Raw genomic sequence first — 10,000 nt, 5'->3', positions numbered from 1 at the left:
AGTCCGAAAAATTCCAAGACCGGTTTTTGGTGGAGACCGGTCGGCAGTTGAGCGGGCGGCCCGGCCCGGGCTCTGGTGAAAGTCCGGCGACCCTCTCGGAAATGAGCTTTTTCGTACAGTTACTGCCCGGAACATCCACCACTTTCCTATATAGGGAAGAGGTTGTCGAAAATGAAAATTGAAAAAATTTTCTAAGTCCGAAAAATTGAAAAATTTTTCTAAGTCCCGACGATGGATAGTGAAGCTATAGGCGGCACTGGGACGAGCAAAGACGGCTGAAAAAGAGAGAAAGAGCGAAAGAAAAAAAGTTGGAAAAAATTTCTAAGTCCTAAAATTTCCAAGACCGGTTTTTGGTGGAGACCGGTCGGCAGTTGAGCGGGCGGCCCGGCCTGAGCTCAGGTGAATGTCCGGCAAAATTTCGGAAATCAACTTTTTCGTACAGTTACTGCCCGGAACATCCACTACTTTCCTATATAGGGAAGAGGTTGTCGAAATGAAAATTGAAAAAATTTTCTAAGTCCGAAAAATTGAAAAATTTTTCTAAGTCCCGACGATGGATAGTGAAGCTATAGGCGGCACTGGGACGAGCAAAGACGGCTGAAAAAGAGAGAAAGAGCGAAAGAAAAAAAGTTGGAAAAAATTTCTAAGTCCTAAAATTTTCCAAGACCGGTTTTTGGTGGTGACCGGTCGGCGGGTGTGATGGTAAGCCCCGCCTGAGCTCTGGTGAAAGCCCGGCAAAATTTCGGAAATCAACTTTTTCGTACAGTTACTGCCCGGAACATCCACTACTTTCCTATATAGGGAAGAGGTTGTCGAGAAAGAAAAAGTTGAAAAATTTTCTAAGTCCTAAAATTTCCAAGACCGGTTTTTGGTGGTGACCGGGCGGCAGTTGAGCGGGCGGCCCGGCCTGAGCTCAGGTGAATGTCCGGCAAAAATTCGGAAATCGACTTTTTCGTACAGTTACTGCCCGGAACATCCACTACTTTCCTATATAGGGAAGAGGTTGTCGAAAAAAAGAAAGTTGAAAAATTTTCTAAGTCCGAAAAATTGAAAAATTTTTCTAAGTCCCGACGACGTGGTAGTGACGTGGTTGGCGGGACTTGGACGTATAAAGGCCGATGAAAAAAAATGGAAATGGAAATGAAAATTTCTCGATTTCCGACGACGGTGTTTGGCAACGACTCTCTCGCCCGGCCACTGGTCGGCGCGAGAGAGGAGTGAGCGAGACCCGTCGATTCGAAAAGAGAAGCCGTCACACCGTCGAGGCGTGGCGGCTCTCAAGTGGGTTGGTCGGGCGTGTCGTGATGACTCGCGACCGTAAAAAATTCCCACTCAAATTCTCCCATTTCCGACGACGGTGTTTGGCAACGACTCTCTCGCCCGGCCTCTGGTCGGCGCGAGAGAGGAGTGAGCGAGACCCGTCGATTCGAAAAAAAAGCCGTCACACCGTCGAGGCGTGGCGGCTCCTCAAATGGGTTGGTCGGGCGTGTCGTGATGACTTGCGACCGTAAAAAATTCCCACTCGTCGAAAATTTTCTAAGTCCCAACTTTGAAAACGACGGTTCCTGAAAGTCGGCTGGCGGTTGGATGGGGCAATGTCCCCGTCCAATCGCTAAAAATGAGCCGGAAAACGGAGACATTATGCGGCGGAACATTAGTGGTTTTCCTTAGTATAGAAGAGGTCTCGATTCCTAAACTCGGAAAAATTTTCAGAGTCCCAAAAATTTTCGAAGTGTCGAATAGTTTGGTTTCTCGAATTGAAAATTTTTTTTCAAATTTGCGACATTACGACAAGCAGCGATTGTAAAGCCCGGTCCAAATTTTTCAAACGAGTCTTACTTCTTGTTAGTCCGCCTGGCCGATACCAAAGAATGGCCGACCGTCGACTATCGGGCGAATAGACGGGTGAAAGAAATAAAGTCGAAGCCGGTGGTTGGATAGATATCGAAGGGAAGGCGAAAGAGGCGAAAAGGAAAGCGCGAAATTTCTTTAGTAGCTTCGACGCAAAAACTTTGGTATCGACGGGGAGCTTTGGGAAATGAAACGAAGACGCAGAATGGGAAGTTGTCCGGTTCGGCGTTAGTTGTAGTTTCATTTCCACCGTAGCTGAGCTCCTTTCCGCCCGCCACTTCACATGATTTTAGTTTCGATTCCGTTCGATCGCGCTTGCACTGTCCTTTGTTTTTTTTTCACTGCTTGGATCGCGGCTTTGCTCTAACCAGTTTAGCCCCATGCGATCAAAAAGTCTTAAAAAAAAAAAAAACCGTTGAACGGAGACGAACTCGATGAGCTGTCGGTGTGTGAAATATCATTCCTTCGGTAAAACCGTTTTCGAAATTTCCGATGGTCGGTATATGTAAAAATATATCCGAACCGCGATGTGGACGGGAATTCAAACGCCCGCTTCACCGATTGGTGCGACAGCTGAGAAGCTCGTCACTCGATCCAACGACTCTTGGTCGAAAAGTTCAGAAGAGGGTGCGCGCGTCAAACATTTTTTTGGTTTCGGACGTTTCGTTTCTTCGGCACGTGTGGTTTGTCTGTGGCCGTCTGTGAGAGAAATCGGACGCTTGTTCTTTGTTATTTTACCGTAACAAGACAAGACGGGAAAGATTCTTTCTTCCAAACTTACGGCATCATAACCATCAGCGTTTACCGTCAGCGACGATACGGAAGAGAAAAGAAAATGGTGCGCGTCTTTTCACTTTTTGACACCGTATCAAAAAAAATTACCGTTCAGGCGGAAATGTGTGTGTGTGTGTGTGAGCCGAGAGATAAAAAATAAAAAAGCCACCAAACAGAACGCTTTCAAATTATTTCGTGCGGCGTGCGCATATTTCACATTTTGCCGTTTGACGGAAGCTCGTTGTGTGGAACACAGAAGTGGAGATGGACGGAGTTGAAGGGGGGCGAAGACGGCCCGGTCGGACAAAGTCAAGAGATTGAAATATACGAGAGAATTGGGTGGAAGTGATGGCAAATCTATAAAATTCAAAAATCGGATGAGATGCGAGGACCGCAAAATGTGGCGTCGACTCTGACTCTCTTTTACTACGAACTTCCCTTCGACGGAAGATATCGAGAGCTGAGCTGAGCGCCCGCTGAGTATGGCCGGCGTAATTACAAACGAGTTACGGTTGGAGCTATATCGATTGTACGTATCCCGAACGTTCATCGAACAAGCCAGATCAACTCGGCGCCCGGTAAGATGTACGCTCAGTTATGGCCATGACACACGAAGGGAGAATTCAAACGGCTGTGAGTGTACGGCCCGCCCGGAGTTGTGTGTAGGCAGTGACCTCTCAAGAAAAAACGTAAAAAAATTTTTTTTTGACAGTCACCGGTCTGCGACAAGTAATCAGTACGAAACTTGGGTGCAATGCAAAAAACATTTTGAGAATCCTTGCTTGACAACAACGAATCTAACACGATAAAAAAACGATCCCCATCGGTGTACCGCTTGCTTTTCCTCGCGCTTCGGCGCAGAATCGCTTATTCAGCTGCCTTGGAATATGTTCGTTTCGTGCATACTTGATCTCGGTCATTCTTCGGTGAACTCCTTAAAGAATTGCGCACTTTTATAGGGGTAGTCTGGTTGCTTGTCTCGACTTGAAATGATTTGTTTTTTTCCGCCCATGACTTTCTATACGATGCCTCTATGCTGGCCTCTGACCGCGGTTGTTCCGAGTTTTCCTCTTTCTCTTCGAAAGTCTTTGCGGAAAATTCTGCCTCGTGTGACCGTTGAGCGGTGAGGTGGTGTGTGTGTGTGTGTGTCGTGCGGGGTGATGCGAGAGTGTGCCTCGGCGGTGGAAAAATAAAAATAAAACTCTGAGCCCACAAAAATTTAAAAGATGTATGCTTGTCAGCTTAGTAAAGCAGGCTTGACTTATGAGCATACAGCACGCCCACATATGACCGTCGAAAACCGTAATACGGGAAAAAAAGTTGATGAATATATCAAGACCGGGTCGAATGAATCCGATTCACTTTGGGCTCATAGACCGTTGAATGGTCTTTGACTTTGGAAATTGAAATGAAAAAAATCCAACAAACGGATCGGATCGGTGTTTCTCTTCACTGGGACTCGCTGTGACACGCCAGGCGTTGCGATCAAAAATTTTAGTTTCCGAAGAAAAAGAAAAAAAAACGAAAAACGTGTTGATTTGGTGTGTGTTTGGTGATGCGTGGGCGAAATAAAAACCCGCAACTCGCCGGATGCATATCAAACAAACATACACGAAATACCTGGTTGATCCTGCCAGTAGCATATGCTTGTCTCAAAGATTAAGCCATGCATGTCTAAGTACAAGCCGCTAGACGGCGAAAACCGCGAATGGCTCAATAAATCAGTTATGGTTCCTTAGATCCACTCCATCCTACTTGGATAACTGTGGTAATTCTAGAGCTAATACATGCACTCGAGCCTCGACTGCGGGCTTTCGGGCTCGCAGAAGAGGTGCTTTTATTAGATCAAAAACCAGTCGGGGCCGGGCTTTCGGGCTCGCGCACCGTACCAATTTTGGTGACTCTGGATAACTTCACGCCGATCGCACGGCCCTTCGCGCCGGCGACGTATCTTTCAAATGTCTGCCTTATCAACTGTCGATGGTAGGTTACGCGCCCTACCATGGTTGCAACGGGTAACGGGGAATCGGGGTTCGATTCCGGAGAGGGAGCCTGAGAAACGGCTACCACATCCAAGGAAGGCAGCAGGCGCGCAAATTACCCACTCCCCGGCACGGGGAGGTAGTGACGAAAAATAACGATACGGGACTCTTCCGAGGCCCCGTGATTGGAATGAGTACACTTTAAATCCTTTAACGAGGAACCATTGGAGGGCAAGTCTGGTGCCAGCAGCCGCGGTAACTCCAGCTCCAATAGCGTATATTAAAGTTGTTGCGGTTAAAAAGCTCGTAGTCGGATGTCTGTCTTCGGCCGGGCGGCGCCGCTCTGAATCAAGGGTGTTGCGTTTTCACGCTCTGGGAGCCCCGGGTGTCAAAGCCCGACTCTCTTCACGGTCGGACAACATCGCCGGAGTGGTGGTCGGTGCGTCGTTGTTGTATCTGCGGCCAGAGTTGGAAAGTTCTTTCGGGTTCTTTTTTAAATTTTGGTCGTAGTTGACTCGATTCGCTCCACCCAGTCAATCGTTCGGGGTGCCCTTCACCGGGTGTCCTCGGGCGGCCGGCAACGTTTACTTTGAACAAATTTAGAGTGCTCAAAGCAGGTGTATCCCAACGCCTGAATATCGCAGCATGGAATGATGGAATAGGACCTCGGTCCGATTTTGCTGGTCTTTTACTTTTGGACCCGAGGTAATGGTCAATAGAGACGGACGGGGGCATTCGTACTGCGGCGACAGAGGTGAAATTCTTGGACCGCCGCAAGACGAACAACAGCGAAGGCATTTGCCAAGAATGTTTTCCCTTGATCAAGAACGAAAGTTAGAGGTTCGAAGGCGATCAGATACCGCCCTAGTTCTAACCATAAACGATGCCAACCAGCAATCCGTCGGAGTTACTCCAATGACTCGACGGGCAGCTTCCGGGAAACCAAAGTCTTTGGGTTCCGGGGGAAGTATGGTTGCAAAGCTGAAACTCTAAAGGAATTGACGGAAGGGCACCACCAGGAGTGGAGCCTGCGGCTTAATTTGACTCAACACGGGAAACCTCACCAGGCCCCGGACACTGGAAGGATTGACAGATTGAGAGCTCTTTCTTGATTCGGTGGGTGGTGGTGCATGGCCGTTCTTAGTTGGTGGAGCGATTTGTCTGGTTAATTCCGATAACGAACGAGACTCTAGCCTGCTAAATAGGTGACGGGTTTTATCAATTGAAACCGAAGGGAGTACGGAGGCGTCGGGATCAGGTGGCGGCGATTCGGGTCTCGGTGGGACTGGTTCCTTTAGTGAGGCAATCTCTCGGCTTGGTTTCGTTGTGCTTTGTTCGTCGGGTGTACGGCCTTCACGGGTTGGTTGCCTGGCGGATGAGGTATGGCGGGGCTTTGTCGGGAATGTCCTCGCGGGGGCTGGCTCTATTGTTATTCGGTCGTCGTCATCCCCGGCGATACCTTCTGCTCTCGCGTCCGTCACGCAGTCTTCTTAGAGGGACAAGCGGCGTCCAGCCGCGTGACAGTGAGCAATAACAGGTCTGTGATGCCCTTAGATGTCCTGGGCCGCACGGCGCGCTACACTGAAGGAATCAGCGTGTTTCACTCTCCCTGTCCGAAAGGACCGGGTAACCGCTGAACCTCCTTCGTGGTTGGGATTGGGGACTGCAATGATCCCCATGAACCAGGAATCCCTAGTAGGCGCGGGTCACTAGCCCCGCGTCGATTACGTCCCCTGCCCTTTGTACACACCGCCCGTCGCTACCTACCGATTGAATGATTTAGTGAGGGCCTTCGGACGGGCTTGTCGGGGTGCCGTCGAGTGGGGAGCAATCTCTGCCCGTGCGGTGCCTACCAACGGCGAGACTGAAAGATGGTCGAACTTGATCCTTTAGAGGAAGTAAAAGTCGTAACAAGGTTTCCGTAGGTGAACCTGCGGAAGGATCATAAACGAACAAGACAAATGTTTTGCGCATATGGCTTTGGTTGAGCACGAAACAACTAAAAGTTGCAAAACAAAAAAAACCCCATCAAAAGTCTTTCGGCGTAAGACATCGTATGAACTATGTGTGGGTTGACGGAAGAAAATCATTTATTTTGAACGGGTATCAGGCGCTCTGATGCGCGGTGGTTTAAAGCGGATTCGCCTTTTCAAATTGATTTTTCTTTCCTCTCGGCTCAAAAAAAAAACACAAAGTCTTTCGATTTGGTCTATGGCCGTGAGCAAATTCTTCCTGCTTCGATGGTGAATGTCTCTATAGATTCATTCGACCTTTAGCGGCGCTCACAGTGTTGACGTTAGTAGAGTGAAGAATACGATAGCCCGCCTGGGCCGCGAGTACCGAAGGAACAATAAAGGAGATTTTATAAAGTCTTAGTCCCTAAATCAAACACTTTGAAAAATAAAAACTCGGTGGATGGAGAGTCGGAAAAAAAAAAAAAAAAACATCAAGATTTTGAACGGGTATCAGGCGCTCTGATGCGCGGTGGTTTAAAGCGGATACGCCCAATCGAAATTGTTTTTTTTTTGTTTCTCTCTTCGTCTTCGGGATTTTTTGATTCTCGGTGGGGGACGAAAGTGTGAGACTTTACTCTGGACGTTCTTTTCGGGCGTAGATACTCGTGGTTGCGTGCGTGTGCGTCGTATAGACTAACACTCCAAAGCCCGACACTATGCCGTTGAAAACCGAATGTTTTTTAAGCTTGCCCTTCGCCCTCTCGATGAAGTAGGAAGAATTCAAAATCACAATAACACACTAAACCCAAATTCTAGTACGAGTGTTTATCGGAACATTTTCTTTCTGGCTTTCTTTCTCCGCCCTCGCATTCATTTGCTTGGGCGGGTTGGAGAAAAAGAGAGAAGAAAACGAATATGTCGTTTTATATACGACCCTGAACGGTGGATCACTAGGCTCGTGGATCGATGAAGAGCGCAGCAAAGTGCGCTAATCCATGCGAACTGCAGAACACATGGAGCATCGAAATCTTGAACGTAAATGGCGGCCCAGCTTCTCGCTCGGGCCACATCTGACTGAGGGTCGGTCGAATGATGAACGAACAGAGATTTTTTCAGTCTTGGTTTTGCATGTTGGGTCGCGGCGAGATTTATTTTTCACCCGGCCTGACCGCATAAAAGCTCCCGAATCTCTAACGTCTGGGTGCCGCGCGACTTAAGTGTCCGCGATGCCTCAAATACAAAAAAGGGGGAAAAATAAAAGAAGGTTCGCCCTGTTTTGTTTTTTTCCTCTCTATTCAAAAGAAACCTTTTTCGATGGCAAAACAGATGGGAAATTTTTGAGCCAACTCAAAAAAAAATTTTAGAAATAAACACATCTTCTCGAACAAGGTGTCGGCTGCGTGTGCGCGATATACCGCTTCAACGCGAGTTTAGTTGTGTGTGTGCGCCGGGCGTGTCGAAGTGTCGACCACCGCGAATTATCACTCACTCTAACCGCTCGTTATGCAAGCTTGGTTCGCGCACGACGCGTTGTTTCAATACAAAAAAGCCGCAGGACGCCCTGTCACTTTTCGTAAATTAATTTTTGCGAATAACGAGAGACTCGCTTTATTTCGAAAAAAAAAAAATTTGAACCGGCAATTATTCAATCTTTCCCGGCTTTAAAACGCCAAAGTCTGCCGAGCTAGATAAAGTGTTGTCTCCTTTTGAAAACAAACAATTCATTCTGACCTCAGTTTAGATGAGACTACCCGCTGAACTTAAGCATATCAGTAAGCGGAGGAAAAGAAGATTCCCTTAGTAGCGGCGAGCGAACAGGGATGAGCCCAGCACCGAACCTCGCGCCCGGTTGAGCGGGTGCCGAGGAATGTGGTGTTCGGGAGGATCGTGCGCGTCTGTCCGGTATCTATCGTCCAAGTCTCCATGAACGGGGCGAGCAACCCACAGAGGGTGTCAGGCCCGTAGATAAGACGAGCCGAGACCGTGCATCGGATCCCTTCCCAAGAGTCGGGTTGCTTGAGCGTGCAGCCCTAAGCGGGAGGTAAACTCCTTCTAAGGCTAAATATCGCCACGAGACCGATAGCGAACAAGTACCGCGAGGGAAAGTTGAAAAGAACTTTGAAGAGAGAGTTCAAGAGTGCGTGAAACCGTTCAGGGGGTTAAACGGGTGGGCCCTCGAAGGTCGAACAAGTCCCCGCTCCCGGCACTTGGTTGTATGCCCTTAACGCTGCATGGAGACTGCCTGAATTGGCGGCTCTCTTGCATAAGTCGTTCTGCGATCGCAATAGCCACGCCAAGGTCCGCAAGTGGGGGGCCTAGTAGGACTCCGCGACCGACTGGGTGTCTGTTACACGGGGCGTCCGTTAGCGAGTTTCGTGGTTACCTTCGCGGGTGCCGCGATGACGAGCGCGGCGTTTCCCAACAGTACTGCCCGGTCGTGACCTGTCTCCTCCCGGGAGGTGTCGTAGCTTTTTTTTGTAAAAGAGAAAAAGTTGCGGTGCTCAACCTGTGGAGGCCCAGAGCGGAGAGTAGAAGTCGGGTCCCACCCGACCCGTCTTGAAACACGGACCAAGGAGTCTAACATGTGCGCAAGTCGTCGAGAAATTATCAAACTAAACTCGCGAGGCGCAATGAAAGTGAAGCGGCCCCGATGAGGGTGCATCCGCGAGGGGTGATCCCGTCTCGAACAGAGCGGGCGCAACCCCAGGGCGTCCGAATGCTCGCGAGATCTTTCCCCCTTAAAAGGGTTTTGGTCGAGTCGGCCGGACGAACCCAGAGCGCACACGTTGGGACCCGAAAGATGGTGACCTATGCCTGGCCAGGACGAAGCCAGGGGAAACCCTGGTGGAGGTCCGCAGCGATTCTGACGTGCAAATCGATCGTCGGAGTTGGGTATAGGGGCGAAAGACTAATCGAACCATCTAGTAGCTGGTTCCCCCCGAAGTTTCCCTCAGGATAGCTGGTGCTCGCAAAGAGAACAAACGGAGTTTCATCCGGTAAAGCGAATGATTAGAGGCCTTGGGGTCGAAACGACCTCAACCTATTCTCAAACTTTCAATGGGTGAGAAGCCCGGCCTTTTTCCTTGATTGAGGCCGCGGCAATTGATTTGAATCTGAGCGCCCAGTGGGCCATTTTTGGTAAGCAGAACTGGCGCTGTGGGATGAACCAAACGCCCGGTTAAGGCGCCTAAACGACGCACATTTCGGATCCCACGAAAAGGAGTTGGTTGCTAAAGACAGCAGGACGGTGGCCATGGAGGTCGGAATCCGCTCAGGAGTGTGTAACAACTCACCTGCCGAAGCAACTAGCCCTTAAAATGGGAGGCGCTATAGCGTCGTGCCTATACCGGGCCGTCGGTCGGCAGAGCGAATAACGTCCGTGTCAGCTCGAAGAGAGCGACGGCGCTGAGGCCCCGACGAGTAGGGGGGTCGCGACGG

General features: G+C 49.5%; 2 non-coding genes and 1 pseudogene across 2 annotated transcripts in view; all 3 read left to right on the top strand.

The window, feature by feature from the left end:
• The first annotated feature begins 4,242 nt into the window (after nt 1–4,242).
• On the top strand, nt 4,243–6,555 carry LOC124319803 (annotated as a pseudogene).
• A 938-nt stretch (nt 6,556–7,493) lies between these two features.
• On the top strand, nt 7,494–7,646 carry LOC124319801. Its single transcript, XR_006913487.1, has one exon. It is a non-coding gene; the product is annotated as a 5.8S ribosomal RNA (ribosomal RNA).
• Nucleotides 7,647–8,289: 643 nt separating this feature from the next.
• Nucleotides 8,290–10,000, top strand: part of LOC124319804 — a 4,575-nt gene continuing 2,864 nt past the window's right edge. Inside the window, exon 1 of the ribosomal RNA XR_006913490.1 lies at nt 8,290–10,000. This exon is cut by the window's right edge and continues 2,864 nt beyond it. This is a non-coding gene — a ribosomal RNA (large subunit ribosomal RNA).

Source organism: Daphnia pulicaria, unplaced genomic scaffold (genome assembly GCF_021234035.1).
Source record: "Daphnia pulicaria isolate SC F1-1A unplaced genomic scaffold, SC_F0-13Bv2 h1tg000201l, whole genome shotgun sequence".
Taxonomy (NCBI): Eukaryota; Metazoa; Arthropoda; class Branchiopoda; order Diplostraca; family Daphniidae; genus Daphnia; species Daphnia pulicaria.
Note: the sequence above shows the minus strand (reverse complement) of the source record. Positions and strands in the feature narration are given on the sequence as shown.